The following is a 16,733-nucleotide window of genomic DNA, read 5'->3' on the forward strand; positions in this document are numbered from 1 at the left end:
TCATCCCCGCGCATGCGCAGGGGGGGGGGGGGGTTCACCTACGCGTCGGCCATGGCGGAGGCTGACATGGCCGGCGCGGAGTAAAAGAGTGCCCCCACGGCTCAGGCCCGCCCGCGGATCTGTGGGCCCCGATTGCGGGCCAGGCCACCGTGGGGGCACCCCCCCGGGGCAAGATCGCCCCGCGCCGCCCTGCCCCAGGACCCCGGAGCTCGCCCACGCTGCCAGGCCCCGCTGGTAAGGGACCTAGTCTAATCCACGCCGGCGGGACCTGTATAGAACAAGCGGGACTTCGGCCCATCGTGGGCCAGAGAATCGCCGGGGGGGGGGGGAGCCGCTGTGAGCGGCCGCCGAGCGGCGCAGCACGATTCCCGCCCCCGGTGCCGGAGAATTCGGTGGACGGCGGGGGCGGGATTCGCGCCGCCCCCCCCGGCGATTCTCCGACCCGGCAGGGGGTCAGAGAATCCCGCCCAAAGTTATTGCAAGGACAAGCAATACTGATCTTGGCGCTCTGAAATCCCTGTCTGAAAAGACTTATAATTTTCTTGTATTTCATTTAGGTTAATATATTCATGAAAGTAATAAATCTTTTGTGCGAGAAACCAACGCCTATTTGACACACAGACGAATTGAGATTGTTTTTGCTTGCTCCGAGAAGTTTATATTCAAACTAATTACAGCTCACAGATTGCTCACAGCACTGCCTTTCTCAATGACTAAATTGATCATATTGTCAAAATGGATTCCTGAGATACCACTGTCGCTAGCTAGCCCCGCATTTATGGCCAATCCCCAATTGGTGGTGAGCCGCCTTCTTGAACCCGCTGCTGTCCATGTGGTGTAGATACACCTACAGTGCTGTTAGGGAGGGAGTTCCTGGATTTTCACCCAGCGATGGAACAGCTGATATACTCCCAGGTCGGGATGGTGCGGGGCTCGATGGGAAACCTGCAGGTGGCGGTGTTCCCATGTGCCCGCTGCCCTAGGGGTGGATGGCACAGGTTTGGATTTCACCCACTCATGGGTTCCAGGAACCAACCAGATACCCGGGGCGGCATTCTCCGATCGCCGAGGCCGAAATCACATTCGGCGATCGGGCGGAGAATCCCTTTTGACGCAGAAATGCTTTTGATGCTCCGCCCCCTCCAAAATGGCGCCATTGGCGAGTACGCCGCACGTTGTTTGGACGGCCTCAGGACGTCGCCTGAAGGCCCCCCCCCCCCCCCGATGCTCAGCCCCCGATGGGATGGGCCAACTTCCCGACGGCATGGATCACTTGTGCTCGGAGTTTACATCAACCGCGCGTTGTGGCTGGGGAATGTGTCCAGCGCCGCCATGGTGGGAGGGGAGCCATTCCGCTGGCCATGGGGGGGGGCTTCGGCGGGGGCTGGGGGGGGGTGCCAGCGTGTGACCTGGGACAGGCCAATTAACCCTTCGAGCATTTGGTGAGATCCTGGACCATCTAACTCCATAATTGTCTTTGCCTAATCTTTGCTCCATATCGCTTAGCACTACCACCTTCTCGGGGGCAATTAAGGACGGGCGACAACTGTTCGCCTTGCAATGCTCACATCCCCCATTAAATTCCTTTTTAACCGGTTTACCAAAATTAGTCCATCTCAGATTCAAAAATCATAATTGATCTCGCACCAATTGCTGTTTTCAGAAGAGAATTCCAAACTTGTGTCTTTGTAGAAATGTTTTCAAATTTCACTCCTGTACCACTGGTTTTATTATTTACCTCTAAGCTGTTTGAATCCTCAACTTCCCAACTTGGGAGAAAAAGTTCCTCTCGATCCAGCCTATCTATTGCCCGTAATAACTTGAAAACTTCAATCAAATAACCCCTCATCCTATCAAATTCCAGGGACGTCTTGGTTTGTGTGACCTCCCTTTGCGATTGTTTTGTTGAGCAGAATCAAGGCCCTTCCGTAATCCAGTGATCCACCAACATGAAGGATGGACACCTGGGTGAGATAGCAGGAGACAGACAGCATCCCGGGGCATTGGATCAAATCCCGCAATGGCAGCTGGGGGAAATTCATAAATCTGGGATAAAAATCTGATGATCGTCAAACTCCGAGGTGACCCGGTCTCGCGTTCATGTGACTCCAGACCCACAACCGGCTTGTGACATGGCCCAGCGAGCCACTCTCTTCAAGGGCAATTAGGGATGAGCAACAAATGCTGCCCCAGCTGTCATGATACGCGCTCATGCACATAATGAGATACAGACAGGCAGTGGCAGACACCCAGCACAGCCAATCAACACACAGGACAGAGCACAACCAATCACCAGGCAGAACACTAGAGGGTGGTCTCCCACTATAAAACACACGAGGCATCAACACTCTTGCCTCTTTCCACTGGTGACAACTGTAGTGACAGTCAGGGTGTATATATCAGTCAGCACCTTCTACACGTGGCTCAGAGCTAGTGTGGTCTAGTTAATTATAGTAAGCACGCTTAGATTAATAGAGTATCAAACCCACAGCGAACTGTGTGCACTGCTTAACAAGTTCAATAAAGCGTATTGAACCAACACCAAAGTTTGGAGTCTACTTTCAAGTACAACTGCATCCAGTTGCAGTCCGTGTTGCCCCAGGGTGATTATCACGATACCAGTCACAGCGACGCCCACATCTCACGAAGACAAAAGGAGATGTGTGAGCGGTGGGACTAATCACTCAGTCTTGCCCCAAAAGTCCAGCTTTTGGGTCCTCCTTCTTCAATAATTCTTAACGTCGAACTGGAGCCGTACCCGTTGGTGGCCATCTTCGGGGTTGGTGGCCACCTTCGGGGTATCGGACTCGCTGCAGACAGGGGTCAAAGGCGGACGTCCCCGCCTTTACCTCGTTAATAGCCCAGAGGCGAGTCCTGATTGGGTGAAGGCCTACTACCCCGCCCAGAGCCTCGGCCTGGTTGGGCGACCTCATGGAATGTTTGCATTTGGCCGAGATCAAATACTCCGTGGGGAGATCGGAAATGGCAGCCACTCATTTCCTTTTTTAAGGAGTAACCGCCGTCAGCTGTTGGGCGGGGGAGGGAGGGGAGTTAGTGGTTTATGGTTGGAAGGCTGCGTTTTTTGGATGCGATCGATACTGTTGGCTGTGTTTCTTTTACATTGTAACTTCTAACATCTGTTTTTATAACATGTGGGTTATATTGTCACAAATGAAAAATCTTCAATAAAAATATTTTTCAAACAGGCAAGAAAAATTGGAGGAAGTGTTTGGAAGGGACGGCCTAGGGAGGTGCAGCAGCCATTTTTAAATAGCATGTTTTCACAGTCTCTCTCTCCATCAATACACTTCCTGGATGACAAGTCGCACGGCCCAATCCCGAGACGGTGCCAGGCATTCTCTTCAGGGAGTGTGTACTGCCAGCTCTTTTCACAGGGAAGGTCAGCCCTCGGCCAAGAGTGCTCTTGGCAGGGTTGGTGCAGACTCGATGGGCCGAATGGCCTCTTCTGCACTGCAGGGATTCCATGGGTTGCGATCTAAAAAGAGGAATGGGCAGAGTTGGGGGGCAGGACGGGGAAAGAACTGCCAGGAAATGCAGGTCAGCACACAGATCTGGGTTCAGCCACGAGGCCTCATATTGACCAACTGCCCCTCCCCCCTCTCCCCGATGCCTCATATTGACCATCCGCCCCCCCCCCTCTCCCCGATGCCTCATATTGACCACCCTGGCCACCCCCCCCCATGCCTCATATTGACCGCCCTCATCCCCCCTCCCCCCCTCCCCCCCGATGGCTCATATTGACCAACTGCCCCTCCCCCCCCCGATGGCTCATATTGACCGCCCTGGCCACCCCCCCCCGATGGCTCATATTGACCGCCCTGACCATCCCCCCCCATGCCTCATATTGACCGCCCTCATCCCCCCTCCCCCCCCCCCCCGATGGCTCATATTGACCAACTGCCCCTCCCCCCTCTCTCCGATGCCTCATATTGACCGCCCTGACCACCCCCCCCCCCCCATGCCTCATATTGACCGCCCTCATTCCCCCTCCCCTCCCCCCCCCCCCCCCCCCACCTCCCCTCCCTCAGCAAACCCGGCTCCTGGGTTTGAAGACTGGCTACTGAGATTCGGAGCGACAGAGATTCGTTCCTGTGACACACTCGCCTATTTCTGCCCCAACCGAGAGAGCTGCTCTTCCCACCACAACCTTGCACAACACTTGGAGATTTCCTTCCCAGGCCTTCCCAACCCCTTTAAAAAAATGATTCTGTCACTGATTAACCAATTTAATTTCAGGCTTTCGCCAAGGACGTCCTAACCCTGGTATTTAAAGCACAGCCCGGTCGACCAGAGGTAAACATACGCCTCCCCCCCCCCCCCCCCCCTAGCTGCTCCCTCTGACATACCGACTGACATTCCATTCATTCCTGCACCGTGCCAGACACACACACCATTCCGAATCATTCCCCGGACACATCCACCCCAATTCTCTCCTGAAGGTACCAGCTCTTGCGGGGAATGGGGGAGGAAGGGAGCTGAATGCCTCTGTTCAGCGCCATGTGCTGTGAACGCTGAAGAGCGTGGATATTGGGCATGGCTGGTTTAGCTCACTGGGCTAAATCGCTGGCTTTTAAAGCAGACCAAGCAGGCCAGCGGCGCGGTTCGATTCCCGTACCGGCCTCCCCGGACAGGCGCCGGAATGTGGCGACTAGGGGCTTTTCACAGTAGCTTCATTTGAAGCCTACTCATGACAATAAGTGATTTTCATTTCATTTTCGGAAGGAGGAGGACTGGGTCGCAATTTCCCTCCCATGACTGAACTCGTCGCCTGACGTTCAAACGTCCGAGTGTAGAGAAACAAGTGGCTAGAGTTTCACGTAAAGACTATGGTGCTGGAGGACTCCCAGGACCCCCAACCTCCATGAGGTGTTTTTTTTAACCTCTCTCTCTCTCCCTGGAAGTTATCCAGTCGATGCTGCTGCAAAGTATTTCCATAAGGTGTAGGAGGCCATTTGGCCCATCGAGTCTGCTCTGCCATTCAATGAGATAATCGAACAAAGAACAATACGGCAGAGGAATAGGCCCCACGGCCCTCCAAGTCTATACCGGTCACGATATCACCTCAAGGGCGTGGCTGATCTGTTACGATAATCCTCAACTCCACTTTCCCCCCTTTACCCCCATAACCCTCGATTCCCTCACTGATTATAACTCTGTCTTTCTCAGCCTTGAACATACTTAACGGCCCGGCCTCTACAGCTCTCTGCGGTAAAGAATTCCACAGATTCACTGCCCTCTGGGAGAAGAAATTCCTCCTCATCTCTGTCTGAAATGGGCGACCCCCTTACTCTGGGATTCTGCCCTCTGGTCCCAGACTCTCCCACAAGGGGAAATAACCTCTCAGCATCGACCCTGTCAAACCCCCCTGAGAATCCGAGATGTCTCAATAAGGTCGCCTCTCTCATTCTAAACTCCACAATGAGTACAGGCCCCACCTACTCAACCTCTCCTCATTAGGAAATCCCTCCATACCCGGGATCGATCTCGGGACTGCCTCCAATGTCGGTATATCTTTCCCTGGATGACAGAACCAAAGCTGTTGACGGAATTTCAGGTGTGGCCTTCTATAGTTTGGGCAGGATTTCCCTATTTTTAGACTCCGTTCCCTTTGAAATAAAGGCCAACATCCCAATGGCCTTCCCTGTGACAGTCGGAACGCGCATGGCAGCTTGATGACATTATCCTGTTCGATGAGGCCTGCTCTGGCTAAGGCCTCACTCACGGTATGGATGCATCATTCCAGAGGACCCTCAGCAACCTCAGGAGAGGAAAGGACAGAATGGGAGTGATGGAACCATCAATTCAGCGAACACGTGTAGTTGGATCTGAACAGAGGCTTTAATACACTTACAATAGAGCCAGCCTATTCGTCGTTGAACTTCAGGTGAACTGGCAGGCTGGCTCTAAGGCACTGATCTTTATACATCGGTCCCAGGGGGAGGAGTCCTGGGCGGAGCCAAGGGAGGAGCCCAGTACAAACTCTCGCGTACTCCCAGAGCGACTCCCCCCTGGTGGTCGGATAGTGCAGCTGCACTTACAATGGGTAGATAACGAACATATATACATGGAGTGATATTGGCAACTATATATAGTGTGAATCACATTCACCACAAGGAGCGAGTAGAAAATGGATGTGATTTGCATTTTTTCTTGTTCAGATATTGTATCACAAGTGATTCACCCTGTTCGGGCACACTTCCCCTTTTTATTTCTGAGAAGGACAAATATCAGATCTGATTGTCCGCCTGCTTCACAATCCCCAGCCTCAGCTTCCTCCTGTGCTGCCGACGAAAAACATTTCATCACGGGGTGTGTTCCAAGGGTAAATCCCCCGCGTTTCCCCCACATGGTGAAAGGTGAGCTATTGCAGGAATCACTCTCTGACCCCCCCCCCCCCCCCCCCCCCCCAAGCCGGTGTCACTCGCTCCCCGACGGGCTAATTATTGTAGTGGTCACTCACTCTCAGAGATCCACTGGGGCTGAATCTCTCTCTGTGACCCCTTTGCTCATCGTGTCGATTGTTTCGGGCCAGTTCACTGGGATCAATAATTGTGCAATCCAAACTTTAATCACGCCACATTCAATCCTGGAGTAAGGTCCTATAGATCTGTATAAATTCAATCCTGGTGTAAGGTCCTATAGATCTGTATACATTTAATCCTGGTATATGAGTCATATAGATCATAGAGAATATATACATCTGTATATAGTCAATCCTAGTATATGAGTCATATAGATCTGTGTACATTCAGCCCTGCAATACAAGCCTTATAGATCTGTATAATTCAATCCTGGTGTACAAGTCCTATAGATCTGTATACATTCAGCCCTGCAAAACACATCCGATAGCTCTGTATACATTCAGTCCTGGAGTACAGCCCGATAGATATGTATACATTCAGTCCTGGAGTACAGCCCGATAGATATGTATACATTCAGCCTTGGAGTACAGCCCTGTACATCTGTATATATATTCAATCCTAGTGCATGAGTCCTATAGATCTGTATACATTCAGGCCTGGAGTATGAGCCCTATAGATTTTTATACATTCAATCCGAGTGTACGAGTCCAATAGATCTGTATAAATTCAATCCTGGTGTGTGGCTCCTATAGATCTATATACATTCAATCCTGGTGTATGAATACTATAGATATGTATACATTTAATCCCGGTGTACGGGTCCTATGGATTTGTATACATTCAACCCTGGTGAATGAGTCCTATAGATCTGTGTACATTCAGCTCTGGAGTACAGCCCTATAGATCTGTATACATCAGCCCTGGAGTACAGCCCTATAGATCTGTATACATCAGCCCTGGAGTACAGCACTGTAGATCTGTGTACATTCAGCTCTGGAGTACAGCCCTATAGATCTGTGTACATTCAGCTCTGGAGTACAGCCCTATAGATCTGTATACATCAGCCCTGTAGTACAGCCCTATACATCTGTATACATCAGCCCTGGAGTACAGCACTGTAGATCTGTGTACATTCAGCTCTGGAGTACAGCCCTATAGATCTGTGTACATTCAGCTCTGGAGTACAGCCCTATAGATCTGTGTACATTCAGCTCTGGAGTACAGCCCTATAGATCTGTATACATCAGCCCTGGAGTACAGCCCTATACATCTGTATACATCAGCCCTGGGGTACAGCCCTATAGATCTGTATACATCAGCCCTGGAGTACAGCCCTATACATCTGTATACATCAGCCCTGGAGTACAGCACTGTAGATCTGTATGCATTCAATCCTGTAGTACAGCCCTATAGATCTGTATACATCAGCCCTGGAGTACAGCCCTATAGATCTGTATACATCAGCCCTGGAGTACAGCACTGTAGATCTGTATACATCAGCCCTGGAGTACAACCCTATAGATCTGTATGCATTCAATCCTGTAGTACAGCCCTATAGATCTGTATACATAAGCCCTGGAGTACAGCCCTATAGATATGTATACATAAGCCCTGGAGTACAGCCCTATAGGTCTGTATACATAAGCCCTGGAGTACAGCCCTATAGATTTTTGTACAGATGGCAGACGGGACAGAATTAAAATAATTGGCACAAGAAGCGAAAGCAATATGGGAAAATAACCGCTTCACTCAGCGAAGGTCTGGAGCGCACTATGTGAGAATGTGGCAGAGCCAGGGTCAGTGGAAGGGTCCGAAGGGGAAGTAGACTGTTATCGGAAAGGAGGAAAGTGTAGTGTTACAGGGGTGAAGGTGGGGGAATGGCTCATTGAAAGAGCTGTTGCAAACACAATGGGCCGAATGGCCTTCCGCAGTGGGTCGAGTGGGGGGGGGGGGGGGGGGGCTGTATATACAAATATCCTGCAGTACAATTGTAATAAACCCTCTCCACAGAGGCCCCAATTTCCAACCATAGTGGTCATTAACACAGACCACCAGGGACCATAGACATCTCTCTCTCTCTCTCATTCTCATGTATTTTCTTTCTCATGTATTTTCTTGAATTCTGTTCAATTCCCTTTTCTTCCCATGTACTGAATGATCTGTTGAGCTGCTCGCAGAAAAATACTTTTCACTGTACCTCGGTACACGTGACAATAAACAAATCCAATCCAATCCAATCCAATCCCCCCCCCCCCCCCAACAGGTTTAAAGCTCTTGTTTGCTGGCAGGACACTCGTGACTTTTCACAGTTCGATGTTTTCATGGTCTGGTGGTTCTACTTTTGTTTACGTAACAATGGCTGAACTTCTGAACTTGCCCAGCCCGAACCTGAGCCAGCAGTAGCCATCTTGGTGCTCAACGTACTGCCTCTGCATGTTTGGCGTCAGGTTCAACGGGGTGGGGGGGGGGGGGGGGGGGAGGTTCAGAATAGGTCAAACCTCAAGAGCTAAGGTCACTCTGGGCTGCAGTGAATGCTTGGTTAGAGCAGCAGAATGGAAGCACGAGAGAGGCCTCACACATACACTGGAATAAATGATGATCTATCTAACCCTCCAATGGGGATCGGATGCAACCATAGAATCCACAGAAGCCCCACAGTGGAGAAGGAGGCCATTCTGCCCATGGGGTCTGCATTCCGAAATAGCACTCTACCTGGGCTCAATCCCCCCCATCACATCCCTATAGCCCCCCCCCCCCCCCCCCCCCCGCATGGATCACGGCCAGTCCACCTAACCCTCACGCCTTTGGACTGTGCATCCGCATATATCCGCTGTATATATGCTGTATATCCGCATATACCCTATCAATCAGTATCTTTTCCAAAAGCTTCCCCACTACTAATGTCAGGCTCACTGGCCTATAATTTGCTGGATTATCCCTGCTACCTTTCTTAAACAAGGGAATAACATTGGCTATTTTCCAGTCCTCTGGAACCTCGCCTGTGGTCAAAGAGGATGTGAAGATATCTGTTAAGGCCCCAGCTATTTCTTCCCTTGCCTCCCGCAGCAACCTGGGACAGATCCCATCCGGTCCTGGGGACTTGCCTACGTTGATGCAGTTTAGGATGCTCAACACTTCCTTCTTTGATATATTGACGTTCTCAGGAGCTATCCCTGACCTCAGCATCCGTCATGTCCTTCTCCCTGGTGAATACCGACACAAAGAACTCATTAAGCAGTTCACCCACTTCCTGTGGTTCAACGCATAACTTCCCTCCAATGGCCTTAGTGGGCCTACTCTTTCTCTTGCTACCCTCTTGTTCCCAATATTTGCACAAAACGCCTTGGGTTTCTCCTTGAATTGCTAAAGACATTTCATGGTCCCTTCTAGCCCTCCTAATTCCACGATAAAGTTCCTTCCCACTTTCACTGTACTCCTCAAGGGCTTTGTCAGTTTTGAGATGCCTAGACCCAATTGTGTGCTTCCTTTTTCCTTTTGACTAAGCTTACCATTTCCCTCGTCATCCATGGTTCCCGAATCCTGCCGTTTCTATCCGTCATGTTTGTGGGGACAGGCCTGCCCTGCACTTCAATCAACCGGCCTTTAAAAGCCTCCCACATGTCAGACGTGGATTTGCCCTCAAATAGTCTCTTCCTGGTCTCAAAGCCACATCCCTACCTGTTCCCCACATCACATATCAAAAATCAATCTCCCTCTTGAAACCATTTAATGACTCAGATTCCACCGCACTATGGGGGCAGCGAGTTCCACAAATTCACCGCCCTCTGCGAGAAGTAGTTCCTCCTCAACTCAGTTCTAAATCTATCCCCTCAACCTCTATCTGTGACCTCTCGTTCTAGATTGCCCCGCAAGGAGGAACATTTGCTCTACGTTTACTTTTATCAACCCGATTTGGTATTTTATACACCTCGATCAGACCTCCTCTCATCCTTCTAAACTCCAGCGAGTATAAGCCCAAACTGTTTAATCTCTCCTCAAACGGCAACCCTTTCACCCCCGGAATCAATCTGGTGAACCTCCTCTGAACTGCCTCCAAAGCCGTCACATCCTTCCTCAAATAAGGAGACCAAAACTGGACACAATACTCCAGATGTTGTCTCACCATCACCCTATACAATTGCAACAACACTTCTCCACTTTTGTACTCCAGTCCTTTTGCAATAAATGCTAACAATCCATTTGCCTTTTTAATTACATGCTGCACCTGCAGACAGACATTCTGCGATTCATGAACGAAGACACCCAGATCCCTCTGCACAGACGCATTTTGAATCTACTTTCCATTTAGATAATAATTTGCCTTTCTATTTTTTCGCCCAAAATGGATAACCTCACACTCATCCACATTAAACTCCATCTGCTAAATTGTGGCCCAATCTCCTAACTCTGGGATTCCGGTCTTGGGTAACTGTCTGTGTGGAGTTTGCACTTTCTCCCCGTGTCTGCGTGGGTTTCCTCCGGGTGCTCCGGATTCCCCCCCCTCCCCACAGTCCAAAGATGTGTAGGTTAGGTGGGGTTATGGGAATAGGGCAAGGGAGCGGTCCGAGGTAGGGCGCTCTTTCAGAGCGCCGGTGCCGATTCGATGGGCCGAATGGCCAGTTCTGCACTGTAGGAATTCTATAATTAGACTTAATCTGGCCTTGCAAGACGGTATTAGGGCAGATTCAGCCACGGAGGTAGATTCTTCGGAGCACCTCAAAGAAGGAGAGAATTTGGGGGGGGGGGGGGGTAAATCCAGGACGTGAGGCCTCAGCAGCTGAAGGCACGGACGCCCATGGTGGGGCAAGGTGGGTGGAGTCTTGCTTCCTATTTCTATATGATTGCTCCACACTGATCAGATTTTTTTCTGGCTCCAGTCCCAGCACCAGGATCAATCCCAAACCCTTTCACTAACCATTTCCTGTCAACTTTCCGTCAGATCAGCTGATCATTCTCTGGTCATTTCCTGATGTTTTGTTTCTCCGAGGAGGTTCCCTTTTTCGTAGTTTCTGCCGCTAGTTCCACTTACTCGGGGCCAGGCTGAACTTTCGTACCGCGAATGTGGGCCGCCGGCTATTTGGCAGCAGAAGGCATCACAGAGTCGCTGTCCTCACACACGCACCTCCCCTCCCCCCCCCCCCCCCCCCCCCCCCCCGGACCCATTTTCTCTCAGGGAGTCACTTCAAAGCAATCAGAAATGGAGTTCCCTTTCTGCTGACACTGCCAACCCCCTGCCCCCTCCCCGCTCCTACCACTTGCTACGGCACTGAGGCTAATTATAGCCAGAGCTAGAATTCAACATAATCTGGCTTTTCAATCTGTGATTTCACTGCTTCGTCCAGCACTGAACTGCACTGATCTCACCCTTTGAGCTGTGCTGGTGTTAAAATTTAAACCTCAATGTTGGAGGCAATTTTCTCAATTACCCCACCCTTCCTCTCCCTACGGGCATGATTTCCGTAGCCGGGTGCCAGAACCGAATATCAGCTGACCAACCGGGGGAGAGCTCAGGTTCTCATGTTCCGCGCACCCCTTCCGTCCATCTCCACCATTCATGAGGTTTGCAGTGACTCACACGGGGCCTTGCCTCACCCGAGGCCTTGCCTCACACGGGGCCCTCGCCTCACACGGGGCCTTGCCTCACACGGGGCCTTGCCTCAACCGAGGCCTTGCCTCACACGGGGCCCTCGCCTCACACGGGGCCTTGCCTCACCCGAGGCCTTGGCTCACCCGAGGCCTTGCCTCACACGGGGCCCTCGCCTCACACGGGGCCCTCGCCTCACACGGGGCCCTCGCCTCACACGGGGCCCTCGCCTCACACGGGGCCTTGTCTCACACGGGGCCCTCACCTCACACGGGTAGCTGGAACTCCAGGAAATATTTGAATTGGTTTTGGCACAAACATCACAGAATCGTTACGGTGCAGGGGGAGGCCATTTTACCCGGCCCCACTCCACTTCCCCTCCTCTCCCTCAGACAACAATCTAATTCCCTTTTGAATAACTTGATGGAACCTGCCTCTCAGGAAGTTCGTTTCAACTCCAGCCCCCCCTCTGGGTCAAAACATTTTTCCTCGCATCCCTCCTGCTCCTTGTCCCCATCATTTTGAATCTGAGGCCTTCTAAGTTCTCGATGCGCCCCTGAGAGGGAGCAGTTTCTAACCATTCACCCTGTCTACACCCCTCGGGATCTTGGACACCTCTTTCACCTGCTTACAAACAGTCGCTTGGTACCACACAAGTTGGATGTTGCTGAAAAAAAGAGACACGCTGTCAAATTTTTTCAGTTGGCATTCATCAGGACAAATGCAAGAATTTCAGGAAGGCAGACAGCATTGTCAGAAACCCCTCCCACCCAGGCATTGCCTTCTTCCAGACCCTTCCATCAGGCAGAAGGTACAGAAGTCTGAAGACCCGCACATCCAGACACAGGAACAGCTTCTTCCCCACAGCTACCAGACTCCTCAACGACTCCCCCTCGGACTGATCTGTTCTCTGTAGGAACACTATTCTCGACGCCCTATGCTGCTCTTGCTCGCGTATTTGCTTCGTTTGGCCCCTTGTTCCGCACTGCAACCAATCACTGTTTATCAATGTACCATTTGTCAATGCTGTTGATTATTCGTTTTGTCTGCTATGTACGTACTGTGTACGTTCCCTCGGCCGCAGAAGAATACTTTTCACTGTACTTCAGTACATGTGACAATAAATCAAATCAAATCAAATCAAATGAAGATGCCAAATTTCAAGCGTTTCCATTATCTGCAAACAAAAGGGATATGCTCAAGCCTTGCACCTTTTTTTTTTGTAGTTACCTGGGAGCTTGGAGAACCGATAATTATTCCCTGGTGCCTTCTCCATGCAAAGCCTCAGCCAGACTCAACTTACCTACCAATCAGCATCCTTTTCTCCTGGAGTCCAAATTGTCGGGATCATTTTGAAATGTGCTATTTTCAGCATTTTGTCCTGATGGGTTTGCAAGTCGTAAATCTTCAGCAACATGTACAGCAATAAACACAATGTTATATATCTGGGAAAGACCCAAGGAGTTCTATTCATTTAACTGAATGTCCCCACGCATCCCACCACCTCAGAAACAGATAATGAAGTGAAGTGAAATTAAATGAAAATCGCTCATTGTCACAAGTCGGCTTCAAATGAAGTTACCGTGAAAAAAGCCCCTAGTCGCCACATTCCGGGGCCTGTTCGGAGAGGCTGTTACGGGAATCGAACCGTGCTGCTGGCCTGCCTTGGTCGGCTTTAAAAGCCAGCGATTTAGCCCAGTGTGCTAAACCATAATTATCCCCTAGCTACAATCCATTCGACGGAAGATAATTTGCGTGGCATTTAATCCTCAGGGTGCGCGCGCCACGTGATAACAGTGAGGGGCAGGTTGGTACGAGGAGGGAGCTGGAATACTCACCAATGATCTGCCTGGCCGCAGCGTCAACAAGACGGAAGGAACCCGATACCCACCCAGGACGGAGCCACTCGCTCGCTCGGTGCCCCTGCTACTCAACTGAACAGCCGCCCTTTCGGCCGCCGGTATGCCGCCTGCAGGTTGGCACTGCGGCAACTCGCCCGCGGCTACTCGAGCAGCCCCTCCCAGAGCTGCAACCTCCAGCAGCGAGAAGGACAAAGAGCAGGATCATGGGAACGTCATCGCCTCCCGGGTCTCCTGCCAAGTCACATACCGAACAGGCTTGGGAATATGCGCGTACATATAAATATATCGCCCTCTGTTCCTCGATCGTCGCAGGGTGAAAGATTCCAACATCATCAAGCAAACATCCGAGAGAGAGCAGCTGTCCGGGGGGGGGGGGGGGGGGGGGGGGGGTCATCTTCTCAAGGGCAATTAGAGCGAGCGGGACAACAGATGCCAACCGTGAGAGCGACGCTCACATCCTATAAACCAATCAACGAAACTCCCTGTCAGCTACTTTAATGGGGAAGTTAATCCTGTTCCAAACGCTTCACAGCGCCAGGGTCCCGGGTTCGATTCCAGCCACGGGTGACTGTCTGTGTGGAGTTTCCCCGCGTCTGCGTGAGTTTCCTCCGGCTGCTCTGGTTTCCTCCCACACTCCAATGAGGGCTGAGGGAGGGGTACCCCGCAGCTTTAGGTCCAGTTAACCGAAAGACAAGCTGGGCGGCCTGCCTCCCTCCCATCCCCTCCTCCAGCAGCGAGTTCCAGGCACCCACTACCCTCTGTGTAAAAGACGTACATCTCCTCTGAACTTTACCCCTCTCATCTTAAAGCCTAGTAATTGACTCTTCCACCCTGGGAAAAAGCTTCCGACTATCCACTCTGTCCATGCCCCTAATAATTAACCTTATATGTGCCATTTCCTTACAGTATACCTCCCCAATTCTTTGTCCAGGTATTTTGTAATACTATTGATGAGACCATCAATTCACTCAGAGGCACGAGTTGGAGTAAACTGTGGCTTTAATCGGCTTACAACTGAGCCTGCCTGCGACTAACTGAACTGAAGGCGGGCTTGTGAGACCGCAGCACTCTATACTTCCTGCTGGGGGCGGAGCCAAGGGCGGAGCCCTGTACATGTTCCTCATCTCCCCCTGTGGGCAGAGCCGCACAACGGCTCAGAGATGGAGCCCACAGGGACACAGTGATATACAGTGTGGATTTATATGTTATCCATTCACCACAACTACTTCACTCAGTCCCTCATTAACCCTATACGTGCCAGACCCTTATACTACATAACCCAGTCCTGGAACTGAGAGAAAACCTTCCATTGTCGGTCATTTGCACAACTGATGAGGGAGTCAAACTCTGTGAGAAGCATTTGACTGTGAACAGCCGGATCTCAATTTTCCTCACCCCCGCCTGTCCGCTCCCCCTCCACTAATGACAAATGGTTTGGCCTAAGGCGGGTGGGAGACGATGAAAAAAAAGAGTTAGGATCTGATTGAGTTCAGGTTGTCGACCCACTCCTGGACCTGTTCAAGGCCGAGTTTCGATGCTCAGACTTTAACAGAATCACAGGAGGAGGCCGTTCGGCCCATCATGCCTGCAGCAGTCCCCCAAATGAACATCATGACACAGCGCCTTCTCTCTGTAACCCTGCACATTGTTTCAAACAGAATCACAGGCTGCTTTGTCAGCTGCTCTTAGTCAAATGTAGAGTTTACACACAGTACAATTCTGGTCGCCGCACTACCAGTAGGATGTGGAGGCTTTAGAGAGGGGGCAGAAGAGGTTTACCAGGATGCTGCCTGGTAATAGAACATAGAACATAGAACAGTACAGCACAGAACAGGCCCTTCGGCCCTCGATGTTGTGCCGAGCCATGATCACCCTACTCAAACCCATGTATCCACCCTATACCCGTAACCCAACAACGCTCCCCCTTAACCTTACTTTTTTAGGACACTACGGGCAATTTAGCATGGCCAATCCACCTAACCCGCACATCTTTGGACTGTGGGAGGAAACCGGAACACCCGGAGGAAACCCACGCACACAGGGGGAGGACGTGCAGACTCCACACAGACAGTGACCCAGCCGGGAATCGAACCTGGGACCCTGGAGCTGTGAAGCATTTATGCTAACCACCATGCTACCGTGCTGCCCTAATGAAGGGCATTAGCTATGAGGAGGGGTTGGATAAACTCGGTTTGTTCTCACTGTGCAGTGAGTGACAAAATTATGAGGGACACGGACAGAGTTAATAGTCAGAAACTCCACCCCCCCCCCCCCCCCCCCCCCCGGCAAGGTGGAAGAGTCAATTACTAGGGGACACAGGTTTAAGGTGCGAGGGGCAAGGTTTAGAGATGTGCGAGGGAAGTTTTTTTACACAGAGGGTAGTGGGTGCCAAGGAAATGGCCGTTCTGCCCATCAGTCCAGCCCTATTGGACGTCCGTGTCTGATACCATGGAATCGCCCCCTCCCCACCAACTTCTTTCAAGTAATTGCTCTTCCCTTCCCTCGGGCGGCAGAGCGGCACAGTGGGTAGCACAGTTGCATCACAGCGCCAGGGTCCCGTGTTCATTTCTGATCTTGGGTCACTGTCTGTGCGGAGTCTGCACGTTCTCCCCGTGTCTGCGTGGGTTTCCTCCGGATGATCCGGTCTCCTCCCACCGCCCAAAGTTGTGCAGGGTAGGTGTTGTTACGGGGATAGGTTGGGGGATTGGGCCTTGGTAGGGGTGCTCTTTCAGAGGGCTGGTGCAGACTCGATGGGCCGAATGGCCTCCTTCTGCACTGTAGGGATTCTATAGATTTCATCGGTCCTCGTCCACTCGAGAGTCTGGCTCTGATTACTCTCCTCGTATAGCTGATTTGCTATTTTAATGTTCACTCTGTTTGTTTGTCCAGCTCCTGTGGAGAATT

At 51.3% G+C, this 16,733-nt stretch overlaps 1 protein-coding gene across 2 annotated transcripts in view; it reads right to left on the reverse strand.

The window, feature by feature from the left end:
• LOC119957135 (GEM interacting protein) overlaps window positions 1–16,733 on the reverse strand; it is a 101,669-nt gene that overhangs the window by 73,278 nt on the left and 11,658 nt on the right. The gene's annotated exons all lie outside the window — the stretch shown is intronic.

Source organism: Scyliorhinus canicula, chromosome 25 (genome assembly GCF_902713615.1).
Source record: "Scyliorhinus canicula chromosome 25, sScyCan1.1, whole genome shotgun sequence".
Lineage (NCBI taxonomy): Eukaryota > Metazoa > Chordata > Chondrichthyes > Carcharhiniformes > Scyliorhinidae > Scyliorhinus > Scyliorhinus canicula.